Source organism: Montipora capricornis, chromosome 3 (assembly GCF_036669925.1).
Source record: "Montipora capricornis isolate CH-2021 chromosome 3, ASM3666992v2, whole genome shotgun sequence".
Taxonomy (NCBI): Eukaryota; Metazoa; Cnidaria; class Anthozoa; order Scleractinia; family Acroporidae; genus Montipora; species Montipora capricornis.
Window position 1 is genome coordinate 24,994,841 of NC_090885.1, and position 8,105 is coordinate 25,002,945.

The 8,105-nt window shown below is 37.0% G+C and overlaps 1 pseudogene; it reads left to right on the forward strand.

Moving 5' to 3' along the window:
* The first annotated feature begins 1,627 nt into the window (after nt 1–1,627).
* Nucleotides 1,628–5,728, forward strand: LOC138039993 (uncharacterized; annotated as a pseudogene).
* The last annotated feature ends 2,377 nt before the right edge of the window (nt 5,729–8,105 follow it).

Here is an 8,105-nt window from a genome sequence, read left to right on the forward strand (position 1 = left end):
TTTTCCTCTTAGTGAGCAGAGGCTTACTACTGTCTAAAATAATCTTTCTTTTTGCATGTGGTCTTTTTGCTTGCCTTTTCAATTTCGCTTTCTTCTTCAGAAACGTCTAAGACAGAAAAAGGAAAGTTAGACAAAAAGTGAAGTCACAAATGAACTGTTGAAAAACAACGAGTTTGCAGTGTACATTTGCTGCTTATTACCTTGGTCACTGCTTCCCTTTTCTTCAATCCATGTTCTTGAGGGCTTTCTTATCCTCTTTTCTTTCTCTCCTGCTGTACATTTAAATAAGTTTCTCCTAATTAATCTTATGATAAAAACTTCTTATAGAGAAGATCCCTGTTAACAACCATTCTTTTTGATATTCAAATGTGCCAACCACAAAAACTAAAGAACCCTTTGTTTCAGCAACCAATAATTTGGCTCTGGCAATGGGACATTCATATAACTAGGTCATGTCACTGATATCTACACTATAACTAAACTGATTCAAGTTAAACACGGATGAATGTCCATGATACTTTGAGTTGTCTTGCACTGATCTCTGTACGGTGGTCAATTTACATTATCAACTCCGTTGATAAACCAAATTTTTGCACTGACAAGCCAGGTTTCCTTCAACTAATGCAAAAAAAGGCTGATTTTATGATCCCTTTAGCAAAAATCTGCAAGAAGGAAAGGCTTGAGGCTTTTCATTTTACGAAAAATAATTTGCTGCATACATGTAATCACCAGTAACTTTGTCGTTTACAATTGTTTGGAGCTCAGTGAGACTTCTTTCATAGTTTACTGCTTTTGACTGTGATGCTATCACCAATAAAGGCAAGATATATTATTTAACGAACTTTGAAGCATCTGAAGGAATGGTTTATTCGGTTTTAACTTATAAAAGCTTCACATTGACGCCTTCATTCTGCCAACATTTCATAGTACGTATACACTGACAAAGCATGTCACAGAATAGACAGTATCTAACATTTAATAGTAGTTCATTGCTGTAAGAAGGCCTCGGGAGACAACATGAGAACAGAAAAGAAAACCGTCACATCATTTTAAGCTTAAGATTTATTTTCATCATAAATAACAGCGTGTCTCACTTTGTGAAGCATGCCAGTGCCATAATCATTGTCGCACTTCCTTTCAGTTATTATGTACTCGACTGCTGTGGAAAAGTTTTACCCAGAAAATTGACATATTTAAATCCACTTACCGAATATCTTTAGGACGGTCCCTTTACACAGCATGCTTCTTCCCTTAGAATTCTTGCCAGACAAGACTTGAACCGTCATTCCTTCGGTGATATCTTCATCGCTGCTATGTGCAAGTTGTGCTTCCCCGAAGATGCTCACGCTGTCTTCGCCATCCCACTGGACCACAAAAAAACTATTTTGACAAGCAATTAAAGGATATTTAACTATTAACTGAAATTAGTCGAAAGAAAACGTCAAGGGAAGCGTGAACGAAGGAGCGCTCAACCGAAAACTGATTTCGAAAGAAAGCGCCGAGAGAAGCAAGCATCATGGGAAATTGGGCCAAGCAGTCGCCCCCAGCCTCTTCTCGGCTTTAAACAGTGCGAGTCCTAAGGACAAAAAACAGTGGTCGTTTTTTGTTCAAATTTGTCGTATTTGTGATGAGTTCTGCTGAAGAAACGCAAATGCTTCATAAAAAAATCAACAAAGGAAATGTAACGTACTTTAAATGCGCTTTCTGTTTCCGAAAATTGTCAAGATTGCAAAGGATCCAGAGTCACTTGAAAACTGTTCACGGCAAAGGTGAGAAACTTTAGGAGCCAGGTGGTCGAGTGGTTAGGGCGTTGGTATGCATGCAGCGGCTCCGTGTTCAAATCCCATTCTAACCTCTGGTTAGGATTTGTTTTCGGTTGTCCTGGATTCAACTCTATCACACTTTGTAAATAGCCAACTGGTTGCCTCCTGCCAGTTGGGGTTCTCAAAAATGTTTCTGTTAAGTTTGAATTGTTTCTTTCATATTGTTAAAAGTGGGGTGCCAGTAAAGTAGCTTGATAGCTAAGTGCACTTCCACTATAAACAAAGCTTTTACATCACATTTACAAGGATTTGAAGTATTACATGTTTTCCGAAATGATTTGACGCTAGTTTTTAAAGTTCCACCATTTATGAAACCACACCGTATTTAAGATTTCTCTTGAGGAGTGTTACATGTGGATCATTAGATTGTGAACTGAATGGAAGTTTGAATGGCGATCGATGTCACAGGGTTTGGATCATTAAGGGTCCATCACTCAGGATCACAGGTTAAATTCCCCTACATTCACGAATCACGTTACTTTTAGAAGCCATTTTCACGAATAACTAATGGTTTCCTAACAAATGGATGTAACACTGTATGTTCATACAAATTTTTCCATGATCCCGAACTACTTAATGGCCATGGGTTGGTCTAAAATGACAATCATCATGATGAGGAGGAAACAAATTACATATATACATATATACGTATATACATATATGCACATAGATATATAGATATATAGATATATAGATATACATATACGTATATAACTAATGTCTTGAAGGTAACTGATGAATCGTTCTTTGTATCCCTTCAAAAAATACATGTTGTTTGCCATGTTGTTTGCCAATCAATGTTTCCATTCAAGTTCAGTATACACATCCTTAGCAACATTGCTTCTTGCTTTTCTTTTCTTTTTTTTTTTTTACAGTGGTTTGCATTACAAGAAAGTACAAGAAATATGTCGAGGATTCCAGTATTCCAGTACCAAAATCCACAAAGTACCACCACGCAAAACGTTCAAAGCAAGCTTCCCCTGCCACTTCAGCAAGTGACACAGCCTGTATAATATTTCGAGGATCATGTGGCATTGGGGAGACTTTCCCAGGGGGCCAAATGAGCAGTGAAGAATTGGCTAATTATAAAAATACAAGAAGTAGTGTTCACAAGTTAAATGAATCAATTTCTGCCCTTGAAACATCCTTGTATGAAACTAGAGGGGCCTTTGAGCAAGGCACCTCAGCGCCAACACAAGAAGATTATTCAGAGGTTCTTGGTCAAATTCAGTTCACAAAAGATGATGCAAATGGGTTAAGTGATAAAAATGAAGAGATTATAGAATGGTCTTCAGACAGCGAATCAGGCAGTGACAGCAACTTTTCAGGTTCTGAGTTTTCGGAGGGAATTAAGGACTCTGACAGTGACAGAATCACCACCCTCTGCAGATGAAAAGAGAAATGACTGTTCCAGAGAAAAATCATTTCCAGTTCAAGAATCGGCTTGTATGGCAATTCTTTCTTTAATTGCGAGGCATTGTATTACAGCTGAAGCTGCAAAAGATGTCATTGATTTATTGAAAATACTTTCTCCAGAGAATGATCTGTTGCAGTCCCTGAGTTATGCAAATGTGCAACAAGTGTGTGGAAATTGTGAGCTTTGCATTTATGACATTTGTGAAAATGTCTTTCCCTGTTTCCTAAAGACAGAGAGGATGAAGTGACTTGTTCAACATCAGGCTGTAACGGGTACGTACACTACAAATCTATTAACTTTGAAGTAAACAAATGATGCTACAATTTAGGGATGATCTCTGGTCTTGCTCATCCCATTTTCAGCACTTAACCAACCTGATTCATAAATGTGGAAGCCTATACTGTAACATATTGTAAAACAACAAAGAATACTAATATTATTATTTGTGGTTTAGGAATTCAATTTCCCAGTAGAAATATAATTCATACAGTTTGAGATAAGATTAAGCGTATTGTTTGATTGCTACATGATTGCTTTGTGATTTAATTTCTGTTAACATTGCTTTGTACTGTAATAATTATTGTTGTGTACAGGTTGAGGTACAAAGGAAGCTTAAATCAACAAAGAAAAAGGCTACACAAAAATAGTTTTGTGACTGTCAATATCTTCAATCAACTGAGAAATTTGTTAGAGAGTAAGTGTCATTGAATAAGTTTTGTGTAATTTACGGCTGTTACTTTTCAGAAAGTCTGGACCATAGTTTTTCAAAGGTTGACTTTTATTGACCAGAAGATGGCTTAAAGGGTGGCATTATGTGCTAGCCCCAAATGGTTGCATGTTAAAGCATCAGTCCCTGGTGGTACATGCACTTGATTAATGAGATTTTCAGGAAGGGGTTCAAATTAGATCAATGAAATTAAGGGGTGAGGTTACTTAGCAGTGGATGCAGCCAGAATATGGAGTTTTAGTAATCCCACAACCCTTTTTCTCCTAATTTGTTGTAGGGGATGGGATATGGTCTACAATTCACGAAAGAAAGAAACAAGGTGGCAAAACCATCATCACCGATATCATTGATGGAGTAAAGTACTCAAGACTATGTCAAGTTGGCCAGTTCCTACATAATCCAGCCAATATAAGCTTTATTTTCAACACAGACGGGGCCCCATTATGTTCCTCTTCAAATGTATCCCTTTGGCCAGTTTTTTTAGCTATAAATGAACTTCCATCACCAGACAGGTACATGTACATTAACATGTTTAGCCATTTTTATTTCACCTCCCTTACAGAGGTATTAAACACTGATATTAAATTTTTGCTTTACAACTAAGTGTTCAGTGGCAACTTGGTCCATTCCTTTTTATTAGGGCCAAATAAAATCAAAACCAATTTTGTAAAGTCACACCATATCAACGCTTGCAGTACTGTGATCTTGAAGATCATTAGCTGCTGATTGAGTTTTTTGTGGCATTTGATTGATCGAAGGGTTGGGGTGTACATGTACTTACAGCAGAGGATGCACTCTGAAGATAGAAATCTAGGGATGACAAAAAAAGAGAAATATGCTGTTGTGGGGTATTTGGCAGGGGAAGGGGAAACCTCCATTCAATTCATTCTTCGAGCCATTCACTTCCGAGATGAACAGATTGTACAATGAAGGTCAGTTTTTGGTAATGTGAACTTAATATTTTATGACTATTTAAGAAGAACAAATCAAAGGTGATCTCATTACAACACTATATGGTGCTCTGGACCCAAATTTAATATGCATCCTTTCCCTCCTGGCATTTTTGTAATAAGATAAGCATTAATCATGGATGGTTCATTGAGAGACTAAACTTATGTAAACGATTTTGTTACTGCCAATCACTGGGATATTGTGGATAAAACCATTAGAACATCACATTTTCCTAATTTCTAAAACATAAATTTTTGTTTCAGGGATAATCATTCAAGTACTCAAAGTGGAACCATTGTCATTTAATGTGAAAGTTGCTGTGCTGCTTGGATCTACTGACTTACAAGGGAAGGCTTATCTGCTAAATATGACTCAGCACAATGGTGAAAGTGGTTGTGTGACATGCGAAGAGACAGGACTTGTTGTTGCCCAGGGTAAGGGACATGCAAGGTGCTATCCATACAGATCTCCACTGGAGAGACCCCCAAAGCAAACCACAGAAACACTTTTGGAAAGTGCATTTCAGGCCAATCAAAGGAAAACAAAGGTAAACTGGATGAACTATTTGTATACCTAGAACCAGACCACTGATTGTAATCAGTGACATAAGGTTGAAAAAGAAACTCTGTTATTCAGGTTGCAGGAATGATTGATGTTACAAATTCGGCCCTGATGCCATGGTTTGACATTGTTTTGGGAATGGTACCTGACTATACGCATGGTTGTTTGTTGGGCATCACCAAAACCCTTCTGTACAAATGGTTTTCATCAACCAATCACAAGAACTGGAAAAACATTTTAAAATTTTAAAGGTACCATTTTTGTATCATTGTCTCTTCCCTTTGATTTGATCTGTTTTTAACTGTTTTGTTGTTGTTGTTTTTGCCTCTGCAAAGGGTAACTGAAAATATTGGCTATTTGTAAATATTTTTCTTTAATTTTTTTCTCAAGCATCTGAGTTGCAATCCTGGCTTCTGTACTATGCTTTGCCATGCGTGGTGGGCTCATATTAAATTCGAGCCAGAAGGAGTGGAATCAATTTGCTTAGATGCAAATAATTGGTTTCTGATATGTGCTTGTTACTGCTCTACTGGGAAATGTAAAATCATGGATTTCATTCCAGCCTGTGCGTTAGCAGCTAAGAGAATGTACGCCAAACGAAAAGAAATCATATTTATCGAAGATTTTAATATGAACATGCTTTAATCCTCTGATAATTCAAACGGCCCTAATAAAGATTTGACCGACTTCGTCGAACAATTTTGCATAACGAAAGTTATTCCAAGGCTGCAAGAACAACTAATTATCCTAACATCACACCCTGACAGATTGGCAACCAGCGGAATTTTGCAAGTCGGGATTAGTGGTCACGATCTGATCTTTGCTGTGAAGAAAAAAAAGCTACCAAGACCTAAAGCAAGAACAATAGAGTTTAGATCTCTGAAGAATTTCGATCAAAATGCATTTCTCTCTGATCTAAGAAACGTTCCATGGAGCAGCTCTTACATTTTCGAAAACCTTGACCATATATGGTCTCATTTGTCTGGCCTGTTCAAACAAGTCCTCGACGAACATGCACCCGTGAAACAAATACAACTACGCAACAACCAACTGCCGTGGATCAGCCCCGACATTCAAAAGCAGATTTGCATACGAAATCGACTTTACAAGAAATTTTGCCGTGTACCAACAGACTTAAAATGGTGTAGATACAAGAAACAACGGACCACAGTCACAGCAATAAAGAGAAGGGCAATCAAAGATTTCTATGCTGATATAGCGTCAACAACACCATCCACCAGTCTATTCTGGAAAAAGATGAAACCGCTTCTCCCAAAAAACAAATTGAATAATGATGGTTCCGCTGACATCCGCCTTTTAGACAAAAGGCAACTAATATCCAATCTGATTATCCTCTCGGCCCAGAAAAAATCAAAGTCACCAGAGATGTGTTGTCATCATATGGTCAAAAAATAGCGGATAAATACAAAATATCAACAGGCCTTGTGCACAAACTTATTCCAACCCTGAACAAAAAAGAAAAGTATGTTCTACATTATAAAAACCTCCAATTATACACCGATCTTGGGTTAAAAGTCACCAAAGTCCACAGAGCACTAGAGTTTGATCAGTCTCTGTGGCTGAAGCAGTATATTGACTTTAACACAGAGGAAAGAACACAAGCCAAAAATTTACTTCAAAAAGACTTTTTCAAACTCATGAATAATTTCGTTTTCAGTAAAACGATGGAGAATATACGAAAACGAGTTGATATTAGATTGGTAACTGACGAAAAACAACTATCAAAATTAACATCAAAACCAACTTATGTCTCGCCCAAAATATTCAATGAAGATCTTGCAGCAGTGCATAAGATCAAGGAAACATTGACCTTAAACAGGCCTGCATATGTAGGTTTGTGTATTCTGGATCTTTCAAAGATGGAAATAAAGCAAAATTGTTATTCACAGACACAGACTTCCTGACTTATGAAATTGAAACCGATGATGTGTAAGACTTTTGGAATGACAAAAATATATTTGACAACAGAATTATTCGGAAGATAGTTTCTATTTTAACAAACAAAAAAGGTTATATGGCAAATTCAAAGATGAAGCTTTAGGCATTCCTATCATAGAATTCATAGGACTGAGATAAAAAATGTATTCATATTTGAAAGACAATGATAAACGTAGTAAAACAGCTAAAGGCATCAAAAAGATTGAAATAAACAAAAATATCAAACATGAGGACTATAAACAAACGCTATTTAATATTAGTATCACCCAACTAGTGGATTAATGCAAATCCTGCACTTTGATTGGCTACGCTACTAGAGGACTATTAGTAGTAGTCCTCGATTAGCGAAAAGCGTAATGCTTTCTTTTGTTTTATTCCCAAATAAATATTTCTTTAACTTGCATTTGCTAACTTTATTATTGCCTTTTCTGTCCGAGTAGTTGGGTGATACTGAAACAACTAGACCCTTCGCCCTCAAGGGCCACGGTTCAATAGCCCGATTGACCCGTAGCCCGCAATACGGGTCTAATTGTTAAACAGACAAATGTATCATACAATGAAAACCATTCAAAGCAATAATCATCAACTTGGAAGCTATGAGTTAGACAAAGTGTCATTGTCTTGCTTCTATGACAAACAATGTTTATTAGACAATGGAATAAATATG